This window comes from Anopheles coluzzii, chromosome 3, assembly GCF_943734685.1.
Source record: "Anopheles coluzzii chromosome 3, AcolN3, whole genome shotgun sequence".
NCBI lineage: Eukaryota > Metazoa > Arthropoda > Insecta > Diptera > Culicidae > Anopheles > Anopheles coluzzii.
In genome coordinates, this window is record NC_064671.1 from 33,676,908 (window position 1) to 33,703,110 (window position 26,203).

Consider the following 26,203-nt stretch of genomic DNA (forward strand, 5'->3'; position numbering starts at 1 on the left):
GCAAAAAAAAAAAAAAAGGATACGTCTAATCAATGAGCAAGTGTTTCCTCAGGCTTGGAATGGAATTAGTTCTGAAGCGTAACATTCCACAGTTTCCATAGCCGTGCCCATCTGTTCCATCATTATCCTTTACTCCCTCTGTCCCTAGGCAACGGCAACGGCGGAACTTGCTGCTGGAAGCGATTATGAGACCGGCCCCCACTTTAACATTGCCTGTTCGCTTGTGAGGGCTACAAATTTAAAGCAAAACCTTCCCGCTTGTCAAATAGGAAACTGGCGGGGTGGTGCGATTCTTTTAATAAGCCCACCAAGACAGCTCTCGCCACTTCCTGCCGTGAAATTGGAACGGGAAGAACGGGCGATGGGCGATGCCGATTTTGTGTGCAATAATATTTTTACACGCCTCCTCTCTCGCTTTCGCTGGCTCGTGGACGCACGCGTTCGAAGGACGCACACAGGCAGCGCGAACCCTGCGGAACGAATCGTTGCCATCGCTGCTTGCAGCGGACACCCTTCGGGCGCGCTTTTACGGTATCGCTTCATTTGATTCGTCGAAGGGCAGGGTGGCAGGAGGGTGAGCGATGAAATGATATAACAGAAATTTAATTTCCTGTACGCCTGTGAGTTCCGAGATTTTCACCCTCCCGTGGCTTTAAACCGTGTGCAGGGGCCATACGCACGCAATGGCTAAGGGTAGGGCTCAATTTCTTTCGGTTTTTTTTGGGATCTATGTGGCTGAGCCGATGATGCCGTTTGTTTGCATTTATAGAGTTGTTTGAAGTGAAGTTTCCGTTTCTGGTTTGAGCAGGACGAGGGGATGAGAATCGACGAGGGAATAAAAATGTCTAGGGAAGGTTTTTTTGTTCTTCATGCAGAGTTAGTGTTTAAGTCGAAGACTTCATAAAATTCACATCCCAAGATAGTTGTGTGTCATTTAATTTTAGACCGTAAATGTATTGATTTTTGTACACCAAATTACTCCCCTCGTAGAATTGCTAGAGTCTACTGGAGAATGTACTTACTCCTGCTGCTCTATTCTGTGAGTGCCCTTAAAAAAGTACGTTTGTTGATGCATAACCTTTGTATTACTTCTTAGCCACACGCTTAAGAATTGCCAGACATTACCCAACATTCCATTGTTACTAGGGCACCTTGCCCTAGCTCGTAAGCTATGACCTAAAGCCTTTTGAAGAGCCCTATCTTCTACCCAAAAGCTACGCTTACCTTCGCGATCGATCGTATCGATTGGATATTAATTGAAAACGTGCCATTTGCAATCGGCACGCGAATGGGCAAAGTAGAACGACTTTCTTTATCTTCGGCTCTTTGGTGGATGTTTTTCTTTAGGACCTTAGTGGTGGTGGTGGTGGTGATGGTTGGTCTGTTCGCTTCATTTCTAGGGCGCTCATTGGTATGCACGGAAGATGGAGCGCGCCTTTACTTGCCCGTTAAATGACGACCAGATCGTTTTTCCAGGCCACCAGGGTGGTTTACCTTCTTCGTGATACTGCGGGATAATACTTTCTCGCTGTTGCTCGGGATATAAAAAAGCGAAATTAAAGCTGAGAAAGGTCGATCACACGAATTAATAGGCACAACACACACTTTAATGAATAAAACATCATAAGGTTTGTTGAGCTGTTCGAAGCGCAGCAACAAGCGTATTTTAGCATGCAGTGTGTATAACTTTAGGCGCTTAAGATAGCAAAGTGCAACTGTTGCCTAAAAGTATGTAATCTGCATTACTTCAGCTTTAAAGCAACTCAAAATAAAGCAGCTTGTGCTAGCAAAACCCATTTTTTATCGCCTTCTGGTACAACCATATAAAAGCAATTCCCCCTTGCCGCTCGAAAAACCTGATACACTATAAACTGAAACCAAACGGGTTACCAAAACGGGAGTTACGCTCGCAACCCTACCCGCGAACAACACCGATTCTATCACATAAAAGCGCGCCAGTATAAACATGATTAACTCTAATGAGCTTAAGGTATGGGCACAGGTATGTCAATAGCGTTTCAGGCTCATTTAACCGACTAAACCGAGCGGTGGGCCAACCGCTTCCACCATCGCTCCCTGTTCGTGCGATGAGTGAGGCGGGAGTGAATATAACATATAAACTTCAGCTTCGCATTCTTTATGGTTTAGCTTCATATTTCCAGCATCATTATGATGGACCGCCCTTTGCTGGCAGTAATCAGTAACAACGACAACCGCCACAAAAAAGATGTAGTTTTTTTTACGATACATTAAGCAGGATCGGAACTTACGGGGTTCGTAAAACCAAAGGCAATGCATGTTTTACTGCTAGTGTAGTGGTGGCGCGTTGTGGTACTACATCCACCGGTAACTAGGGTGCCCCATTAAATGGGATGTAAATAGCTCGGATGTAAAATATTACTTGTAACTTTCGATAACGCTCATCCGCGTGTACGCTGGAATGAAGTTAAGCCTTTGCAGGCCATTTTTCGTCTGTTTACTATTTTTATCACTCTTGCCTATCTGGCCTGCGTACGGTGAAGATGAAGATGTGACACAACACAGCAGCAGACGACGAACGCTTAACGCATCGTTATCACTAAAATAAACACTACCGGTGTGTTAATTTCAGATCTGGACCGGTTGCAAAACACAGCTTTAAACGGGGGGGAGCAATTTGTGGCAAGCAAGGGCAGCCACTTCACACTGAAAATGTATCATCTTGTGGATCTGTGTCAGGTTGTTTTTTCTGTTGTTGAATAAAACCCTTGAAACATCCTTCACCGGGAAGCCGTGAGTGCTGTGGAATGTAATTAAAAATTCAAAATATTTATCTTTACAGCAACACATCCAACAGGGCGGGCAGGCTTCTTCACTTTCCGTTCTGGGAAAAAGGCAAGCACGATATGTTGTAAAAAAAAGGGTCACCATGGCCCGTAGAAACCATACAGGCTCGGGTTGATACACTCTATCTCTACACGCAAAATACGCGTCCGCCCCGTTGCTGTTGGCAATTCCTCCCGGGGGTTGTTGTGTGTCTCGCACGAGCTTGTTTCAAGCACAAAAAACCACAACAACAGGATCGGGGTGCCGTTGAGCTACATCCTCTGCGCTGTGGCGTACGGGGTTCATTTTAAATTCCATGCCCCCGTACGCAGCAAACCCTCAGTATGCTGGGGAAGCATGTGTTTTGTTGCGGCGTTTGTGCAGCCCCGAAAATGAAGACAAATGTCTTGTTGCCACCGGGAATACATCAAGAAGCTTGCTAAAGTGTGCTTTTGCCTCTTACCGCTTGAGACTCGCGCACTTTGTTCACGCTGCAACGGGATCCGCAGCATGCTCGAGAACGCTGATTTTTGGACGGATAAGAGCGGCTGAGTGCTTAGCAGAAGCTACCACACACGGAGCGGGTTGATCGGTGCGGCAAGATAAAGTGAATCGTCACGAAGTGGCGCCCACTTCCGCGTGCTCCGAGTGGGTGACAAACACACCGTGAAATGATATAAATAAATAACAACTTTCTGTCCTGTTGATTCGCGTTGCGGTGGTTCTGGGGCGTTGGGTTTGAAGGAGCTTTTGCGACTGATAACGATACCGGTGTGCGAATTGCAAGGATAAGCATCGGTAGAGAGTAGTGCGCTTAAGTGGAGCATCACAACGAAGCTGTGGATCCAATTTTACAAGCAGAATGGTTTTAGAACCAGCGCCTAAATGTAGGCAGTGTGCAAAACTTAATGTGCTCATTAAGGCAAAAGTTCTAAGGATGAAGGACAGTACGGACAGGGTTTTGCTAGCGAAACGATCAATATTCGAAACGGAAAATCAATCCAACCATGACTGGGCAGGAATTTGGGGAGGAATGCCGTGGTCGTGCTTCTATTCTTTATACGCTTACGCACACCGGAGCAGAAAATCGTTTCCCCAGAAATGCTTGATGCCGTTCGCAAAGGTTGGTCCATTACGAATCATCCACTGGACGTTGTTTGTTGATTTTGTTCTCTCTTTCTTCACTTCATTGTTCCCAACGGTTCCCAAAATGCCTGGTTAAACAAAATGTTTGGCCTGGTTCAATGCCGGTTCGTTTAAGCCTGAATGGAATTGGTCTTTTCTTGGACTTGGAGTTGGGCCCAAGTCCGTGGTAGAAAGGCGTAGAGCATCCGTTTGTTGTTCGTACAGCCATTCGGCAACAGGGACAGAGCCCGCACACCGGGCTTTCTAGCTGAAAATTGGTTTCTGCCGAAAACTTTCCCTGTCCTTCCCTCACTATGCTCGCTTTCTGGGAAATATTTATAGACCGATGTTCCCACTTCCGGACCAGCTGGCGGATGGAGGTTTGTTTTTTTTGTTGTTGGTGCTACTTCTCTGCACCACCGCTAAAATCCGTAGAAAAATTGATCTTATTTGCGGGAAAAACTGGCGAAAAACAAGGAAAAACTAACGTTCACAAACTTCCGCGCGCAATAAGGTGGATAACCGTTTTCTGGGTGTGTGTGTGTTTTTTGTTTGTGTCTACTTGCCCTTACTTTCAACGAAGCGGAGGATGTTTAGAATGGTTAAAATCTTCATAACAAGCTGTGCGCGGGGCGTACAAACTTCTTCCAAGCGAGAGCCCATTTTACTTCTATTTTTGTTGTTGCAGCTTTGTTAGCTTTCCAGAATCAAGTGGTCAAAAGAACAAACAGCGGTTGCGACCACCCCAACGGTTGCTCCTCGAGCGGTTCCACGAAAGTGGACTAACACTTTCACACCCGTCCGGCGCTTTAATCTTTGAGTAATTGCTCGCTAAACACGCGCGCGGCTGTGCTCGGGGAAAAAAAGGTGTTTTTCGGCAGAATAAAGTCCGGGCAGGCAAAATGTTAATGACGGAGGGCAGCAATAATTATAAAAACAGCGGGCGGGTGGGCGCAATCTGTGCCGGTGTTTGGTTGGAGTTTGGTGCAAACCGCACAGCAAAGGGGTAGCGCAACTGTGCAGTGCAACAGTGGCAGGTGGCATTTGCTGCAACAAAACGCCTCGTCCTTTTCGCTAAACCTGTGAGAATGTGTGTGGGTGTGTGCATTTCTTATTAAACAAAACAAAAATACGATGTCCTTTTTCACAGCAAACAATGACTTCCAGCCGAACGACTTGGGAGAAGTTTCAGTGGTGGACAATTTCGCGAGAAAATAAAACCCCCAGACACCGCGTTGCAGGTGTTGCTGGGCTTCTTGGCTGAATCGCTTCCTTCCTACCTTCCCCCCCCCCCCCCCCCCACTTCAATGGGGAAGAAAGCTGCGCTTTTAGTTGGAACGGGAAAGCTAAACTCCGGAAATCTGGTCGCTGGTTGTAGTTTTTGTGCTGTCTGTGTGCTGTCTGTAGAGGGTTTCGTGGATCGTTTACGCTTTCCCAAACCCCCGAAAAAAGTACTACAACTGTGTTGGGGTGGGTGCGCCCACGAGTTTTGTGTCGCTTTGTGTTCGTTGTGGCTCACACACACACACACCCGACCAGGTGACGCTGCTAGTTGGTGCATGCAGGAGAAAAGCATCGTAAAAACCACCAGAGAACCACAAAAGAGCGATAAATTTCTGGTCCTCCTCCTTGGAGAGCGAGAGAGGCTGTACGAGACGACAGCAGCAGCAGCAGCAGCAACAACAACAGGCAAAAAGGTACAAACTTCCTGCGGAAAGTGTTGAACGCCAAGCTTCAGAGGTTCGTGCCTTATTCCCTGCCAAACGAAAAGAAAAAAAGTCCCTCAAACACTCGGTTCCAATGTTTTAGACTTCATTGTACCCCGCTGGAGGTCGCTGGAGGTCTTTTGGGGCTGTAAGAAGCACACACACACACAAAAAACGGACGCAAAAGAGTCTGGTGCAAAGATTGCAGCGCTGGAAAGTGGCTCGGAAGCGGGCCATATCTGCAATCCCACCGCTGGGTATGCTGGGAGTGAAGACAAAAACAACTCCCTTTCCCACGGCAAAGCTGCAGTAACAGAGCCGCCAATGTGGGGAAAGAGTTGGAGCAATTCGCCCGGCATACAGCGAGATTGGGGATGCTCAAATTACCTGCTGCTGGGTGGTACCTTTGGGTGGGTGGAAAACGACGCCAAAACTGTTGTTCGTCGCCTCGTCAGGACAGCGTGTGTGTGTGCATTGGGAAACTCCTGCTCGAGACAAATAAATACCTGCTTCTATACGTGTCCAGGCATGCGGCAGGCGGTACAAAGCTTATTACTCCTCCAGCAAACCCGCTTGGCGCACACCCCAGAGGCGGGTTAGGGTTAGGCGACGCTAGTGGTCTTTGTGACTTCAGCTTCGCCGGAAGTCGAACGGAACGGCAGGCATCGGCAGGCACACAGACTCCTTCGTTCCGTCGCAGGAAACGAACCTGCCCCGAAAGGATATTCCATTTTGTCCCATCCTGTCCGAACGCTATCCTGTCTGTTGCTCGGCTAGATGCGGACGCCTTCCTGAGCTTTGGAGCGTTTCCTGTGGCCGATCGCTTGCTACCATGCACCGTTGCCGAACGACTTGGTGACTTCGCGAGCAGTCATGCAGCATTCAAAAGGCGAAGAGGAAAGAAAACAACTCCTCCCAAGCGCTTCTTTTTCAGAAGCATTTTTTTGTTTTCCTTCTTTTCCGGACGCCGCACTCTCGGGTTTAATATTTGGAGAGTTTACTGCTCTATTCGGCGCCGAATGGAATGCACCGTTGGGAGGACGGGGCACTGTGGACAGGCAAAAGAAAAGCTCGTGTGACGTTATTATGTGTTTTGTTTTCCGTGACATCCCCTACACACACACACACAGTCACACAGTGTGCACAGTGGTTCGCTTCCTGCGTAACAATGCAGCCGCGTGTGCAGCGGTCCGCGTGCACCCTATTGTGGTTTTTACATAATGGACAGTGGCCTTTTTCTGTGCCGGTGTGTGTGTGTGTTTGTGAACTTTGGCCCTGCCAAACGGGCAGAAAATGCTTGCCGCTTCCCGTGGACAAAAGCGGTCCGTGCATCATTATAAAAAGGCAAAAAAGATCCTACAGCACCCGTTTGCTTGCAATGTGCAACGTGTTTTTGCAATGCGCGAGAGGGTAAAGTCAAATGCGAAGAAACGGCCCCCTGCGCCGGAAACTTTTACCGTCGGGTAGAACGGGAAGGAGAGGAGAAAAACTCTTCCCATTTTTCGAAAATTCGTGCCGCAAACCCCCGGTTCGCGAAAGGGCAACACGCGAGAAACAGCCACAGCTAAACTCCTGTGGTCACAGTGAAAATGGACTAAGAGGTGCGAGGGCAAGCAGACCGGGGCCGGAATTCATTTAAATATGATGGATTCACTGTAGGTGACAGTGGTTGGTTGGTTAATATTTTAAAATTCGTACCGGAAAACTATTTCACCGCGCGGCTTGCAGCGGCCCCCGCGGATGGAGCATTTTCTTCGTTCGGTGTACGGTTAATATTCTTGTGGTTGGAGTCCGGAGTTTTTTTTGGCCCGACTTCTCACCGGGCTAGACTTCTAAAATTATGCATTTCGCATAACAAAATTCACTTATTTTGTTGTGTTTTTTTTTGCTTTTTTATATGATTATTGGAGGCTTTTTGCCTTCTCACCTACACAACTACGGTACGCAATCATAAAAACGTTGTTATAAAGTTAATTGTAATGTTTATTAGAAATACAAAAAAAAAACATTTTTAATACAAGCAATTGTTAGTTTTGGTGATTATTAACATTAAAGTGATTTCAACAAAGATGTCAGAGGACAACATTGCATACATTTAGGGGTATTTGAACCATCCTGACCCAAAACCCCGGAATTTATGTATTTTGCATTACAATATTGACTTATTAGGAAGCATTTTTTGCATTTTAATTTGATTTTCAAGAGCTTTTTCATTATTATGACTCCAATTGAATAATGTTCTGTTCAGTACCCAATTGGAGAGTGTTCTAATGGTTTTCCGTAGTTTGCTAAGCACTTTTACAACCCTTTTGCAGACTAAATTTAAATCAAAAGCCATACAACAGCCATACAACAAAGCCATCGCGTTCCAAATACTTTCCCCATCTATTAGAAGAATTGAAAAATTTCGTCAATTGCTTGGAACGGATTGTGAGCGACCCCTGTCGCGCCTTTGTAACACCTCCATCCTTACAATACATTCCATATTTTACATGCATAGCTCAAACATTACCATCGATTGAGCGAGGGAAAACAAAAAACCTTTCATCGCGGTACTTCTAGCAATGAAGAATAGTCGATTTACTCATGCCCACCCTTTGCCGCGACCCACGATTTTCCACTTTGTTTTAACCGTGCTTCACCCTGTGATGGAGGGGTGTACCGGAAAAGCCCGGCATGGACGGAACAGGGCGATAAAGGTTTCCGGCGGCCGAGACGGCGGCGTGCGGGTTTGAAATTTCAACAGGAAGGAAAATTTATGTACCACATGATAAAAATGTTACTCGAGCAAAATGGATGGCAATATTTCGTGCTCGTCGCTCGTGTGTCCTTTGGTACTTCTTTTGCTTCCCCCCGCTGTACTCCCGGCGACAGCTCCGCCGGACAGTAGTGCGCGCACGGGTAATCGAATGACTGGGCGCGACAAATGGTGCGAGTGCGACAGTAGCAGCATTATTTGTTGTTAGGTTTTGGTGACCGTAATCTGACCTGTCTTGCTTTCCTTTGCCCCTGCCTTTTATCTTCTTTTTTTGTTCACAAGCATGTCGTTTCCTGTTTGAAGAGGCGCGGAACCTTCTTTTTTCTATATTAAACGGGATTATTTTTATCGGGAACGAGTGCAATTGGAAGAAGGAGCAGTGGGACAGAATGTTTATTTCCTTTTTTTATTTTTATCCTCCAAAGCAACAGGACATTCGAAGTACTGTGCCCTTCTCCTGTTCAATAGAGCTGCATAAGTACACCCAGTGTCCTCGAACCTGCTCCCCGCACTGTACACTATGCACGCGCCTTCACTAGCAATTATCGTAAATTGTCGAGTGTCACGAGACACAGCATAAGAAATATATTCCACCCATGGTTCGAGGATTTATAGAGTGTGCATCGCTCAGCCGGATCGGTCCGGATGCTTCACCACGTTGAGGTTGAATGCAGTGCGCGTGGCTTCGGTGTCACTAGGAACAACAGTCTTTGCCCTGCGAATGGACTAGACTATCCGGGATTAGCGACACTCACAGAAAAGCAGAAGGAGAGAAAGCTGTGATAGTGAAATCCCTGCCCCATCGCCAGCATGATCATCATCATCAGCATTATCATCAGTTGTGTTGTTATTGGTTGATTTTGCTGTTCCTTTTTTTTCCTCTACTCCTTCTCACTGTTGACTGTGTCCGATCATGAGTCTGTGTGCAAACAAATAGGCGGGTGAAAAAAAAGGAACGTACAAATAAGAAGCGAAATCCCCCGACAAGAGCTCATTGCAATTCTCAATGCGGTCGATGTACCAGGATGTGTCAGGAAGTGAGTGCACAGTGCACATTCGGAATGAGATGATAGAAAAATCCACAAACACAGCCACGAAACAGGAACAAGGCAAAAAACAAGCATCCAAAAGGGCGAAGCACTGCAGTGGCTTGGCGGGCACAAGGGAAATAGCAAATGGACACGCCCCCGCCGCTGCTGGTTTCGGATGTGGATGTGTTGCTAAAGTACGGTGAACGGAGGAAATCGTACCAGCAACAGCAGCAGCAACAGCAAGAAAGAAAGAACATCGGTTGTGCAGGAGCTGAAATCGAATGAAAGAAAAACCCTTGTCGCATGTTCTCGCCCGTATCGCAACCACGGCGTGACTACACAGAACTGCTGTGCGAATGAAATTGTGTTAAGCCGTGTTTTGTCCACTTGTGTTTCGATCCCGGGAAAGGATGCAACAAGCAAATAAAAGCGTAACAGAAAGTAAAGGGATTTTTGTAGTTCTACCTCAACGGGCAGGGAAGCGCATCGTGCGATTGATGGAGACGCCCGGTAGTTAATGGAAATGATTAAAAAGCTAACAGCGTCCGTTTGTGATACTGTTTTATTGGTGGACGTGAGCCGGTGAAGGATCCGTGCAATAGATTTAAAAGAATAAAAAGCAACAAACAAGAAGGTTGCAATGAAAAGCACTAAGTTTTTCAATAAAACCAGCCCAACAAGAAACACACATAAAGTGGCTTTAAAGCGAAAAGACTTGCTCAATTGCACGCTATTTCACCGAGCAAAGGGAGCATTTCACGAGCTGTCTGCTAGTGTTGGGCTTTTATTTTACTGTCTCTTAGGGCGGCGACAGCCCACCGTCTAGGCTGCGCACACTTGTTGGCTACTGCCACCCGTGGAAGGCAACAAACCTCGTCGTAGACGACGAACCTGAGCATTCTCCTGCAGCAGCTTCCAGCCTGTATCGTTAAGACGTTGTGTGATTTACGAGCATCTCGAGCAGCCCATCGCAGCGAAGTTGTTCTGGACTGTTGCTTAGGGGCTTTACCTATCTTTGGCTATGCCCATGGAGCAGTGCCGTTCCCCAGAGCAGAGTGCTCTTAGTTTTAGCGCGCTTCCCGTGCAGCACACAACACTGATGCCCGTGGATCATTTCGAGGGCGCTCCAGCTCAACCAATGTGTTGGATGGGGTTCCATTTTTTTATGTCGTACTCATTTGACGGATTCTTGGGATGGAACAGCAACAAAAAAGGGACAAGCCTCATTGGACTGTATAAAAGAATTCATTACGCTCTGTTTTTTTCCTACCTTTTTATGGGGGTTTAACAAGTTCCTCATCAACAAAACCCTTTCTGAGCCTGCTTTGCCTCTTTCTTGCGAGTAGCCACTCATTTCCGGCGAACTGTCGTACCCGTACCCGATGCAGGTCTCTGTATCGCTTCCAAACCCTCTGCCGGCTCCAGTTTAATTGAAAAACTATCGCAATCGCTCTCGCTCAGTGCACACCACCACAACGGGTTAATTTTTGCTTCATTGCATCGGGGGGATGAGTACGTGGTTTTGCGATTGAGCCTCTGCTCATGCACTCCGTGCCGGGGTGTATTATTTGGGTGGATGAAATGATGTACTTCTTTTAATACAGAGCAAAAAACGTGGGCTCATTATGCCGGGGATTGTGAGTGCATTTTCCTATGGGCGGGGAATTATTTTTGAGGGCTGTTTAAATGGGGGGGGGGGGGGGGGTGCATACGTGCATTTATGATTTATTATTCTATCTTTTGTTTCCAATGTATCTCCCTGCTTGCCGTTGCAATTCAATTCCCCAAACCGCACCGAATTGGTGGCCATAATTATGTTCACTTTCGTCGTTAATAAGCTCTCAGGAATGCTTGAATTCATCGAATTCTTCTCTTCTGCGTAGGGACCAAAAAAAAAAGCACCCAAAAGCAATATCATTTAAATTGTGATTCAAATTGTTTCCTACACACGCCTCGCACTACTTCAGTAACACACAATAGAATGAGGGAAAATTAAGAGAGAAAAAAAAACAACTTTAATTCCTTTCTCTTCAGCCCACGCAAACGGATATATCAACCCGACTTCAATGCTGCAGCACTGCTGCAAGAGGTTTTCGTTACGGCGCCAATCCTTCGCTGACCCAGCCACAATCAGGGACGGAGCGATAAGGGCATTTTTTCGTATGTGTGTATGTGTGTGGAAATTAACTTCCAATTGGATAATTCCAATTTGTTGCCGCTCCCGCAGGCCACCATAATGGAAAGCCCATTTATTTTCCAATTATTACCACCATTTATCATCATATCGGATGCTTTCGGGTGTGATCGGGTGGTTCTGTGGTGGCGGCTACCGGTGGGTTCTCTCTTGGTAAGCAGCCTTTTCCCCCCGAACAGCGTTTTCACTGGCCGTGGGGAAGCTTTATCACGGACGTGGATCAGATCTCTGTCGTGGAAAATGGCAGAGCCGAGGGTGCGCGTGAGCCGATTTTCTCGTTATCCTGCCTGATGCATCCATGCACGCATACAGATACACAGGGCGGTGGTGCAAAATGTAACGCAAAATGAACGACGGCGATGGCGCAAAAACCGATGGATGAGTAAACAGCAACATCCTTCTGCGTAGCGTTCTCTGGTTTGTCCTCTCGACGTCATTCTGCTACTGTGTGGTAGTGTTTCCCCATACTCGATGTGCATGTTTTGTCTGTTCTTTATTTATTTGCTTCCTGCATCCTTGTGATTATTACACACACGGAGAGGAAAAAGAAATGAAAAAAAGGTTAAATTGACCCGTTTTTTTCTACTGCACTCGACCGGAACCGATCAGCATTGTGTAATGGTTGCTTTTAGTTGATAAAGTGCCCATCACAACAACACACACACACTCTGGAGCAAGAAAAGCCGGTACGCTTTGGTGCATACGTTTACGCGATTTAAAAGCTTAAATTGTGTGCCCAGCTCGTTGGGAACGCCCCGAGGGCGGCCTGAGGGCATCATAAATAGTGAGGTTTTAGTGTGACACAGTGCACACACCGCACAGTGCAGTAATAATGGTCCAACCTCTAAAAGGGTAGGCAGTAAATATGTGTGTGTGAGTGTGACACAGATAAAATAGCACACTGGCCGTCCGGTGTGTCCATGATTACAGGGCTGCGTGATTAAAATGGCTTTCAATAAAAATGAACCGGCGAGGAGCAACAAAAAAAAGCAAAAACCCGAGTAATGTGAAAAATAAATAGGAAATATAACCTTCTAGCGTGTGGCCCACGCAACTGCGCTCACACGGGTCCCGGGTCAGCCAAAGTGTCGGAAAAGTGCGATGGCAAAAGTTGATAATTGCTTTTAATGAGTGGAGCTTGGGCGGAATAAAAGACACTGTTGTCCACCGTGCACTACTACCTCCCTCCCGGCATCACAACCAACCCGGGCAGGCCGGGCAGCACCGATGTAGGTCGATCGGAAAAGAGAGAAGGATTCTGTACCAGTGTGCTCGTATGTAATATCCGGTCACTTGATTGCTGGGACCGGCTGGTGAGTGGGTGTGATTGTAGCGGATCTGAGGGTGTGTGTGTGTGTGTGGCGTTATTTTTATGTTTCCAGTGCCGCAAAGCAGAAAGATTAATCACCTCTCCGAGCAGATGATAACGTCGGCTGGGAAGGGATAAAGCGGTTTGCTCTCGGTGTGTTCCCGGGCCGTATGGAGTGGATCCAGCGTGTGTGTGTGTGCATATGTTACATAATCTGACAGGCGACAGACGATGGACAAGGTTTGTGTCACACTTTTCCACGCCAGGGCCGCTTTGTGCTCAGCCAGGGCCGGAGAGTTTAAGGTCGAGCGATGGGGCGTGGTTTTTTTTTGTTGTTTGTCGTTCTGGATAAGATGATGTTAAAGTGACTAAAGCTACCAGTGTAAACGGTGGTTTAGAGTTGAACCAAGTGCAGTTGAAAGTGAAAGCAGAATTGAGAAAACCACGAAAGAATTAGTGGGAATTAAAGAAGAGCCTGTTAGTTATGACTTTTGTTGCACATTGCATAACTTTAGGCGCTTTTGCTCTTGTTTATTGATTTTTAAAGGCGAATTTGGAGGTTTGAATTTACTTTTAGCTTGGAATGTCTTTTGCTTTTCTAAATGTACTTGTTATACGCACAACAAATTGAGGAGGAAAACATTAATATCTTTTAAAACAATTGTCTTTAATTACTTCTCTCCCTCCCAAAAAATATCGTTCAAACAAGCAATTCAAAACAATTTCCTCAAAAACTCATTCACTGTTAATGGGCAGCTCCAGCATATCAAGATTGCAAAGCAAGCGAGTTCATTAAATTAAATCAAAACCGTGGCAAAAATGCCCTCGAGGCCTTATCTGAGACCCATTGAGGTTCGTGCCACTGACGTGCTGCTCCGGCTGCTGTCCGTTCCATCGCACAGAAAAGGCTCGCGCCCGTAGACGATGCAATCTGCAAACACAGTCGCCTGTTTATAGCATCCGTGTCAAGAAAACGTCTTGCCCTTGCTGGTGCTTGCTGAAATTAAAACAGTTGTTTGTAGTGTTTGCCTTTTTTTACTCTCACTCCCCGCACGTACTGACGAACAGCGCAAACACAGTGAGTTTAAATCACGACCACGCGAAGTAAGAGGGAGGCGTAGCATTTTTACTACATATAATTTATCTTTCATACAGTCGCTCGCTTTTCGTATGCTTTGATGCTTGCTTACAAATGGTTAGCCCTGGTTGGTCTACAAAAAGGAAAAGAAGAGAAGCAGCAGGACACAAAGAGGAGTTGCGTTATCATTTTCACTAACGAACGGTAGGGTTTGTGGTTCCAGTTGTTTAGTTCGCGAATATACATATGGTGACATTCCATTCCACAGCTGTCTTTGTGCACATTGTTCGCCCTGGGTGCGCCGCCGTCCTTTTGTAAGAGCTTGGGCAAACAATAAGAGTATCGCATCTCAGACACCACACACACACACACGCAGTCCCCCAGTGGACTGATGACATCGTGTCAACGATAGTAGAATCTTGCCCTGGCAGATGGGGCAGGCTGAGTGTAAAAAAGAGCACAGCACCACGCACGGGAGGACGCGCATTTCCCGCGCAAATAAAATGACACTGGGCGCTGCTGCTAGACGACACAAAAATACGCCAGTAGAAGCGAGCGGTGGCACAGGGAGCAAGATTTATGATTTCCAGCGCCAGCTAGAATAGAGTGTCCTTTTGCAAGCCCTATGGGTGGCCCACTCGCAGGCCGCAGGTGACCCGGTCGTCCCGTTGGCAAAGCGCGGCGTGATCTTCACACAATTTTCGCTTAAAGTGTGTGTGTTCTCGCGCTCGCCTTGTGTGTGTGTGTGTGTTTGAACGTGATCCATATGATGAACGGCTGCTGCTGCCGTCTGTGCACCGATTCTGCGATCACCGGAGCCGAAGAATGTCTCCGGGCAAGGGCCGGTGACAGTGAGAAATGATGAAGCTTGGTTTCTGAGGGTTCGGGACCCGGGCCCAGGGTTTTGGTTGCACGCCAATATGTGCAACAATGTGTCGCGTGAACTGAAACGAAAATGCACCGCCGAAGAAATACGCATCGTGGATGGTGTGGACGCTGTGTGTTTAGTGCACCGGCGTGTGGTTGTAATGATGAGCATTTCCTCCCTTCACTTTATAGCTGCGGAAAGGTTCGGGGAAAATTATGTTTTGCAAGGAAGTGGGGGCAAGCGGTGAAAATTAGGTGATAGTTGTCTCTGGTCCAGCGAGACAAATTGTGGACGTATGATGGATCGCAGGTGCGAGACAGATCTTTGCAGAAATCGGGCCGAAATTTATGAGACATCGACATCATCAAAGAAACTTGCAATGAGTTGAAGTGGGTCAGCAAGGGAAGAAGAGTTGCTACTTGGAGGGAAGAAATCACACATTTGAGCGAATTTGAGTTCCAAAATTAATTAAAATTCATTTATCAGCTCCGGCAAGACGCTTGCTTTAAACATTACGTCTAGGCGTTGAAGAATTTCGCAATTTTTTATCTGTACGTATGTGTGTGTGTCTATGTGTTTAAGTAGAATGTTTCAAACTTCTTCATTACATTTCAACTGCTGCTAGTACTTGCTGGAAGAAAGATTTCGCGGAAGCACTCGTACTCTCAGGCGCAGTAGGAATTCGGTGTGTGAATTATGTTGATCCACAGTGCCACAGAGGCCGTACAGGATTCGTGGAAAGCATGGAAGGACACACACACACACACAGCTAGGACCTTACGATGCTGCAACGGGGGTAAACACACATTCGTCACAAATGTGACGCAACGGAACCTTCATGGCTCGTCCCGTCGGTATGTGGGATGAATTTTTCATGTGGCGGATTTTTGGAAGGGCGCGGCAGCGGGTCGTAAAGAATATTAATAAATATTTGTTTGCACCGAACAAATGCCGCCAGTACGTTTGTAGCTGAGTGTGGTGTAGTCCACACACACACACAGACACACACTCACACTGAAGGTAGGATGTGTGGAAGTTTGGAAAATTAATTGAAAATTCTTGCCACCCCGTGATCTACACGAGCGCCTGTCACAGCTGCGTGTAGATAGGGGTGGCAATCTAAGCTGGCGGGTTGGCCCGGGGCTGGAGGAGAGATAGATGTTGATGATGATGCTCTTGATTAAAGTCCTTGAGATGGGTGGGGTAGTGGGGTTGAGTGTGTGCAGCTTCTGCCCACATTCAGCTCGCACACACCAAAGAGAACCAAATAAAAGCGGCCGGGGAGGAGTGGTGATGTGTATTTGAATATGTTGCAAACATTTTAAAGGAAGAGGGAGAGACAGAGGGGAATAAAGTCAGTTGAGAAAAGGGGTCATAGGCCAGCAGAGTTATGATATGGCGAAAGAGGGGAAAGGATTTTTCCTTCAGCTTTTGAACCACACAGAAAAAGACATGACAGCGCACGGGAACAGTCGCCTCCGGAGCAAGGCCTGTTTTATCAGTACTTCACAGTGTGTGCGTGTCGGTGTGTGTTTGTCTAGAAGCTGAACTTTATCCTTGCCTTTGCTGCAATACCAGCTACAGAAGGGAAATAAAAGAATGCCTTCTGCGCTGTGATAAAGGATGAAGTTTTGCACCAGCACCGGAGCGTTCGGAGTCCGGAAGTCAAACAGCATTTTTTTGCGTTCCTGTTCCTGTGAGTTTATTTGTGTATTATTTTGAGATAATTCTTCTCGAGTAGAGGAAGCCCCCAGCGGGCGGGGCTGTTTGGCAGGACAATGGTTTGGTTTGTAGCCCGGGAGCGCATAACTTGCACGGTGTTGGACGCTTAATTAGAGACAATTGTTTTTCGTCACTCGGCGCCGACGCGCTTGGAATTGGAATGGACGCGGGGGAAAGTTTATCTCTGCACATTAATAGGGATCTGTTTAACGCCCTGTGCACAGCCACAGACACATCATCCGAGCAGTTTAAATGGGCTGACACAGTGTTGTTGTCTTGCATTAAATTGGACAAGTGTTTGGTTGTTTGATTGTTGCAGAGGGAGAGAACTTCTTTTTTTCGGTTTCGACCCCGCAAGGGATAACAAGTTCCCACTACAATACGCACTCGAATCAGTGGACGTCACCGCTTAAAGTCCTCGCCCCTCCCCTCTTTGTCATTTTCTACCACTCCACAATGTATGTTTAGGATCGGGTGCCGACATTGAAAAGCGATTTCCCCGAGGGCGTCTCCTGCCGTCACTGGCTTGAATGAGACGAGTGTGGCCCAATCATACACCAGCCCTGCTGCTGACAGCTTGATGCTAGAGACGCATAGCGTGCGTGCGTGTGTGTGTGTGTGAGAGAGAGCTGAAGTGCCTGGCAAGCAGTAAAACAACCGAAACAACAACAGCAACAACAAAAAAAGGAAACACTTTCCTAATCAGGTGCCCTAACAATGCGAATGGTTCGAGTGGTTGCGGGAGGGACTTTTGATTGTCGAGAAGTTTGCCTCGAGTTGTTAATGCAAATCCGTCCTTCTCCTGCTCTCAATCTCCCTTACGACCGTTGCCAATCTTCTAAGCGTTTCTGGAAGAAAAAAAGAAACAGCACACGACACACACACACACACACAAGTGCGCCTGGGAAATGTCCGGTAGAGTCAATATTTTACTTTCGAATTTGTACGAATTTTCTTCCCCCGTGGTAAGGTGCTGGAGGTGCTTTAGCGTGCATCGAGGGAGAAGGGACAAGGAAGCTGGAGGTGGAGAGGTTTGTTTTGGGAAGGATTTTGTTATCACGCGGCGAACGATGAACGGTAGCGTCACGCGCACGGCTTTGTTTGTGTTAGTGTTCGAGAAGGTGCGGTGCGTGCGTGCGCGCGGCCGAGTGCAAAGGGCTGTGCGCGGGAAGTGTGATAATCTGCTGTAAGTGTCAAATCCTAGCGAGTTTGGGATTTCGGACGAGTGCGGCTTGATAGAAATTGGAAGGCAATTGTTTGTTTACTGTTGAAGAGCATTGCGACACAAAGTTTTAATGAAATCAAACAAAACGATTAATGGAACGGAGCGTTGAGAAAACGGATTGAGCCTACAAATGTGCGAGATATATCCTATATTGCTTTATTGATGTAGTTAGTGTTGGAAACTAAATCAATCTGCTCTATTGAGGAAACAATTTTTTTTATGTTGCTTCATCATCATCATCCTTAAGACAGTTTTAGTGTAGAGAATGCGAATAGCGCCTAAATGCAGGCAAAACAAGCGACATTACATGCTTTTTGGCGAATTAACACTTACAAAAAAAGATAATAAACCCTTTACGCATCTTTTTTGCATTGTCTAAAAACGCTGTAGGTACAACTTGATAAGATTTTGATTAAAATGGAAAGTAATATTCAATCCCTGCTATCTATAAATTTATAACTTCTTGTTTATTACAGTCGCAGTCGTGTAACACAAACTCACCTTATTTTGTCTCTAAAGTTCCAATTTTGTCAGAATCATGGTTTTTCCTTCTAGGGCATCATTTCTTTTGTCTCTAAGGCATCAATTTTGAACTTTAACTCAATCGTTTCATTAAAAAAAAATAGTGCAATCTCTGAAACTGTGTGTTTTCAAAATTATTGAGTTTAAGTTAAGTAGTTTATAATTTAATTGATAAAATTTGAAACAAAATAATTGTTATGTCAATTTTGGAAGCGTCAATGGTGTAAAGAAAGTTGGCATGTATTTCCGGGATAAAACGATGTCTTGAGAATTTATTGTTTTTCATTAGTTTTTTTTTTTTCAGAAACAAGCATCGAATTATTCGATTTTTGTAGTGTTTTTTTTAATGTTAAGTTACAATTGTTATAAATCGCCTCAAATAGCTTGTAAATGTATTGTGATTTCTTAATACAGTCTGTTTTCGAGTTACGCGGATCCTGCGTGCCCGACGAATCCGCGTAACTCGAATATCCGCGTAAGTCGAATTTCACGTTTTTTGACTAAAATACTTTTGATTACTCAGAGTTTGGTGATATAATTTAGTACTTTTATACACTGTATCATTTATTTGATATGATTCGTGCAGAAAATTCTAATATTTCTGGCTCTTAAGCAGTTTCAATTTGTTAGCAAAAATGCAATTTATACCGAATTGTACTTATTTGCCATTTAATCTATCAAATTTAGAAAACAGCGATTCTCCGAATCCGCGTAAGTCGAGATACGTGTAACTCGGGAACAGACTGTAGTTACAAAAGTGACTTAAAGACAAAAATAGGTCCATTAGAGTCAAAAATGGATGCCTTAGTGCCAACCTTTGGTGACAACAACGGTATTTTATTCATGTAGTGTCCGCATTATAGGGCCAACATTTTAACTCCAAATAATTTGATTTGATGTCAATTACATGTTTAAACGGCTCATCCTTAACAAAAAAAACTATTCGATTACGGAGCTACTCGAATCGAAATGTTTTAAAAATAGTTATAACAATCTAAACGATAAGATTTGAACTAGGATCCATAAAAATAACTATTGAGATTGTCTTCTTATTTTTTTTTCAATCACCTCAAACACAGTCTGTGTAAATATCATTAAAATCCAAAATTGTTTATGCGTCTGCCCCATCTCTACACTGTGAGACGCGCGTCTGTGTGTGTGTGTGTGTATGTGAGGTTTATTGCGCACAGCTCCGATCTGTCGCCACAAACGATCTATCTTTATCTGTTCCACATTCGCCACCTAATACTCCTCCACCTTTTCCTCTGGAACGCCAGAATTTCATCTTCTTCCCGCCTTCGGCCCCCTTGCAGCAGCCGGAAGGAAACAAATATCCAGCGGTAAGGTGAAATGATAAATAAACCACTCCGTCACTTGTGTCACCAACGTCACGCCGTGCATGGGACGGGAGCGCAACCACTAGCAACCACGCGCCAAGTGTATCGCGCCCAGCGTCCGAGCACGGTTACACCCCGATGGTGGCGATAAATCATCGGCAAAAACCCCTCCACCATTCCCCCCAAACCAACCAGCTCTTTGCAACAGTCTGCGCGGGAAAATCCTCCCAAAATACATTGCGTTGAATGTGGTAGTGATTCCATGTTTTCTCTTAGCTCGTCGGGGTCGCTACACAGGCCTAAGGCATGTGAAAATTGGAACAGACATTTTCACATCCACGCACTGTAGGGCGGGCTTCCGATGATGGTGATACCTACGATCTGATAAAAAGAACTTGAAGCATGCTTTGCCCTCACCCGTATGGATTCGGGCGAGTTTTCCCGAACCAAAAATTGCCTCCCCGAAACAGATGTCACGTTCAGCATTGGTCACCTTGTCCCTGCGTTGTATCGTTTTTGAATCGGGGTGGAAAATTTTAATTAGCTCTCAGCAGCATTTTTCCTCCCTCTACTACGCCCCTTAAACCCCACGCCCCAGTGCCACAATCATCGTACGGGTAAAGCAGAACACTTTCTCGCTTTCACTTTTGCTGCCGAAACCCGAAACGACGCAATCGGCGATCGATTCGTTTTCGCTGATTTTCGTCAACCGTGGCATGGGGGGAAAAACAGCATTTCAGCTTTGCCGGAGACAGTTCAATCTGCGGGTTCATCAACATCATTAATATTTATAGCATTGACAGAATGTAAACATCGCCTGTGTCGGCGGAGTGGCAGCGTTTTGTGTCTGCCTTCGGGGTGGGTCGAACGCTTCGCGATCGATTTTTTATCATTCATTTATTGCTTGTGTTAGTGTGTTTTTGTCGTTCTTTTTTCGGAGAAACTCAAACGCTTAAAGAAAGTGCCTTCAAAAATGATTTGACAGACGAGCGGCGCGCGCGCGCGGGAGAAGCTTTTCACCACCCTGAAGGTCAATATTTCATCGAGTTCAATTTGATCCAACCGATTGACAGATCCCTTCCCGTCTCTCGATCGTCCCGTCCGCGACGACGTAATCATTCAAAAACAAAACGCTGACAGCCGTCAGCTTAAAGTGTCATGTTTTGCTCATTAAAATGTATCACTCAGTATTGCTCAGCGGTGACCGAAAAAAAAACCGAGCATCCGTAGGCCGCGGCGCTGTGTTTTATCGGTTCCCGCAGTGGATTTATGTGATCGTGTCTCCTCTCCTCGTGTTGATTGATTTGCAGCTGCCACTACAGTTTTCAAGGGTAGCCACGACGGTGTACGGCCACGTGCTTGAACCAATGCGCGAGCGATCAATTATGCAAATCGGGGATGCAAATACAGATTACGCGGGTGAAGCGATTACACGGCCGCCCTCTGTATGGCTGTCCGGGCAGCCGAGTCCTTGTTTGCTGGTGTTTAAAGAGCGATGAATGATTTTTAAATGGCTTTGTGTAATGAAATGTCACAGTTTATTTAAAAGATGAAAAGAATACTAATTTTTACTTCAAAAGTAAAAATAAAACAATCAATTTTTATTCATTTATTCACATTCTATGCTTTTTGAATGTCGCTTTTACAAAATCAAAGGTTCAATCTAAACTCTTGCGGCTTTAAAGTGATCCAATTTGAACAGGTATAAAGTGAAAATGTGCAAAAATGAACGAGATGTAACCAGTGGCGGATTTAACGGTGCGCGGACTGAGCGGCCGCGGGGGCCCCGTTATTGTAGGGGCCGCGTGTATGGAAATTCCAGCATATAGAACAATGTGTACAATAGTCTCAGCAAGAACTTCTGTGCTAGAACTAGTGCTCTGGGCCCCATGGATGAAAGGACTCATAAACTATGGGTGTTCAGTAGAGAGATCCTAAGATAAAGTGTGTTTGATTCAAAACCTTATGCAACACTATGCAACCCCCCCCCCCTCGTTCGACACCAACCAGGGGGGCCTCCACTCCTTTTAACTCTTAGGGCCCCCAACACCCTAAATCCGCCACTGGATGTAACAAAATAATCTAAAAATGCGTCTTTTTCCACACTACATCAATAGAAATGGTTCAATTCAAACAAAATCCTACTCACAAACTTAATCCCTTTCAACAATGAAATGCGAATCCAATCAACGCACAGTGTGCCTACCTGAAGCTTCGTTTTACTGTGACCATTTCGTGGCACTCCAAAAATTACCTCCATTGCCATCAAAAACAGCAACCGACCAATTCCGTGCGTTACTCTGTGACACCCCGACCCGCACAGAACGACTGGGAGGCGCACTGTTTCACAGCGCGGCGCTTCAGCGGACGAGTAAAATTTAATTAATTTGCCAAAATCGTCAAGCCATGATCTTGTTTTCGTATGCAATTGTTCCGCTTTCTATGCTATTGCTTCGGGATAGAGGGTTGAAAGCGGTGCACAACCGGCAGCCTCAACAGAATGACGAATGAAAGGCAACAAGCGCAAGAGAAGCAATAATAGTCCAAAAAATAACTATCCCGGAAACTATCTGTTCGCACAAAAATGCACACCCCCTAAAACTCCTGAACATCCCAACAGCATACCAGCACAGGAAAAGAAATCAACATCGCCGTGCTGTGCCGCACTCTGAAGCAGCAGTTAGCCGATGCTTTATTTCGCCGTTTTATGGCTTCAACGAGCTGCAACCATTGCATTCGCGTTTGGTTCGCATTGCAGTTGCGAATGCGTTTTCGGTGTACAGTTTGTGTTTACAATTTTATTTCGGAAAAGTTTTTTTTTCTTTTCCTCTTGTCTCCTTTTCCCTCACGAGTTTTGATGTTGTCACCATCTGTTTCTGCTGATTGCCCCCGATTGCCGGTGCCGAAGGAACCCCGTATTTTGGGGACAGGAAAAGAAGGGAGCGAATTTTAAATGAAACTGACACCCCAACAACTTGCACCAGTGCCACACGGACCAACTGGCCGTCCGTGACTCTTCCTCTCAGGGTTTGGGGATCCCTGCTGTGTCCAACACACAGTGGGAGAAACAGAGAGAGAGAATTGTGCGTTTGGTGCTATGCTGCTGGGGTTATTTGTGTACTCGCGTGTGCCACATGTCAGCTTCATCAAACTCATGTGCTCTCGAATGTACAGCGCTCGAAACAGGAACATAAACAGGAAAGGTGAGGAAGAGGTTTATGTTTCTACACGTCGCGGGACGCGTATTTATCCTCTCTCTCTTTTCCCTGTTTTTTTGGCGCGAGGAAGTTTTCCAACGTGAAAACACTGGTCACTTCAACCGCCCTGTGGTTCCCCGCTGCGTTTCATCGCTTGGGGGAACACACGTGGGGATTCGAAGTGCGTCAAAAAAAAGTCAGCCCCACCCCAACCGGACCCTTGTGTTGACGCACTCCAAACGAATTTGGCGATTTTTTTTGTCTCGTTCGGCTCCGTCATTCCGTCATCCTAAATTGGATGATCGGTTTTGCGGTGCTAGTGTGTGAGTGTTATGTGTGAGTAAGAGTAAGTGTTTGTACCGTCCATCGGAACGCTTTCGGTTTCAAAATTAAATCAGCACGCATGTGTTGGAAAAATTTAATATGTGAGCTATCGTGTGTGATTCGTTTTTTTTGCTTGTCTCTCTCTTTCTCTGTTTTGACTCTGTTTTGCTGTACATTATCTTCATTTTTTTATTTTTCGTTCACTAATGGGCTTACATTGAGAAATATAAGCACACACACACTGACATTTTTGCCTTGAATTATGTCGCCCATCGTTCGGACAGTTCCTCCGCTAAATGATTACAACTACACTGCCGAGTGGACACCACTGCCGGTGACACAATTTATGTACATTCCTAACGACATTACCGCCCTGTGTTCTTCATCCCTCCGCGCTCCTTTTTATTTTGCCTGCACTGTCAATGCCGCGGCAAAAATAAAATCTCCTGAATCCGCCGATTTGGATCGTTCCAAAATTCCAATGGGTGAGAAATACCGATATTAACACGCAAGTGATGCGTTTCCTGCGCCTCTTCAACGTGAGGGTGGGAAGGTTGATTTATGATCGATTTAAATTGGTGGTAAAGAGAGAGCGAGAGAGGTGTGCGAAACACATTTGGTGTTTGAAAGTTGCTTTGATATTTCCTGCTCGATGCACGATATACGATTTGGGCTTGTGTGTCCGCTTTATGTGCTCTGGTTATGTGGTGGTTTTTGTTTTGGTAGTACACTCGACCACGCTGCAAAACATCGTGCTTGGATGAAAATGAAACAATTTGTTATTTTAATGACAGCTCGTTTGGAGTGGTTGTTAAAAATTTAATTGCCAGACACGGTTCCCCAAAACGCCATCTTGGCGCTGCACCTTGCCGCTCTGACACTTTGCGCACTAGACAGCGACAGAGTTTGGTTTGATTGAAATGGTTTAATCACAGGAAAATGTGCAGGTTTGTCACATCAGTATTTGGGGTAAGTTTAAATATGATTTCCAGATTTTGTTTTGCAAGCAAACGGTCGATTGCAGAGCCCCAGTTACAGAGTAGATAAATTAAAAACGTCGTTTATTAGCAAACGTTTCAGGATTGTGTTGGAATAAATATGAAAATTAACGCATAGATATGTGTTCAGGTCTGGTGGCCGTGCGTTAGACGCTTCAGCACGCGTACAGCCGGACGTGGTTCGTGACTCATCCACATCTGCTATCACTTTCCATATTTGGAATATATATACACGTAGAAAATTCGATGAAACACACCCAATTTGTGTTCCAACACCATTCTTAACTCTTTAAGAGCTAATATAACAACTCATGCTAAAAGATTTAATATCATTCTCCCTTAAAAGGAAATCAAAATAAATCTAAACCTATCTTTTTCGAGGCTCTCTCAGGCCCCGGCATCGGCACAAAACTGTAAATCGAAATTGCAATTTTCTTTCTCCAACCACCGTATACGCTTGTGCGTTTTGAAACAATAATTCAACCACCTGCCTGCTGCCTACCTTGGTGGGACCCCTCGCCTAGACCTTTAGCGTGCACACTGCACGTCAATTTCATTCGAGAGCCCCCTCGACTCACATTCCATTTCATTTCGGTCGGTTGTGCGTACGCCGAAACCCATCAACATCAACCCTGATGCCAATCAACAATCTTCCGCTCGAATTCAGATGAAATACGGAAGCGAAAGGTGCGTGTTGTGTTGTGTTCAGTGCCTCTCTGCGCCTTCTCCGGTAACGTATCAATCTTCTGGCCCCGGGTATACACACACACACACACAGGTACATCCGGTACCAGATCGGATCCAATGTGCGTCGCTCAATTGGATTTGAATTTAATATCAGAGCCCTATTTTCAATTCCCGGAGCGCTCAGCATCGTCGGCAGGCTGTGGAGAGCCGAAGTGATTCATCACATGTGAACTTTCTTCCTATCCTGTGCTTTTCCCATCTACACCTGTGTGGGGCCTGTGCGAAATAAGACAATGCACCTGACAGCTGGAGCAGGCCAGGAGGTAAAGGAAATCGGCAGATAAAACGCTTAAAACGGATGCCACAAAATTAATATTGTCGGCTGGCTTCCGTTCGCTATCTCCTTTTGCCAATCTTTATGAAGATCTCGGGTGCACTGGGTGTGCAAGTGTGAGAAAGAGAGAGAAGTAGGCAAAATCGTTGTTCGGGTTTCAGTTCCGGTCGACGCAATTTATGTCCGTGTACCCTGAAACCCTGACACACACATACACACCTTGTAAGCACTTCAGACACTTGTCTGCACTTCCGATCGATGATGATCTGCGCTCTATGACGGTGTAATCACGTCGCTTCCGGGAACGGGGGCCTTTTACTTGAAAGCATGAGCAGGGGGGAAGTATGTAAACGGTAACATCGACCGCTGCTTACCAGGCTTTCCGGCGACGGCTGCGGCCAAAGATATCGACGGGCAAAGGATACCTTTCCTCCATGGTGATATCCGGTCTCCGACCGCACTTTATCCGGTGGCCTTACGTGGGCCGCCTGCCATGGAAGATTTATCAATCGGAAATTGGCTCTTTTGGGTCGCTCATTTGGGAAGCGCTTCACATTCTGTTGCTCCCTGTTTTCCACAGTAAAAAAAGAAAAGAAACGGATGCTTAGCGTAAAGCAACCGGCTGCTTTCTGCAACCAGGGGAACGACTCGTTCCAAGCCCGCAAAAGATGTCGTCCCACTGCTAATCCGCTGATCAATTAAGCTCGTATCTTTTGGCTGGCGCCCGCAAGATTACGGCGTCCGCTATGGTACCATCGCTCGCCGAGTGGATGCACCACAGCCGGAAGCCATCGGAGCACAGAAATAAAGGAGTAAATGCTTGCTCTAATTGAATCAAGGTAAAAAGTTCTGCCCCGGCAACGATAAATTGAGCACCGGGGCTTCCAACAAGTGAGTAATTTCTCCGAATGCACCCAAGCTAATGGGATTACGGGTTTTTTGGGGGGAGGGATCGATTCTGGCTTCCACTGGGGCAGAAGTAA

The 26,203-nt window shown here is 46.0% G+C and overlaps 1 protein-coding gene across 5 annotated transcripts in view; it reads left to right on the plus strand.

The window, feature by feature from the left end:
• LOC120955419 (CUGBP Elav-like family member 2) overlaps nucleotides 1-26,203 on the plus strand; it is a 293,328-nt gene that overhangs the window by 20,513 nt on the left and 246,612 nt on the right. The window lies entirely within an intron of this gene.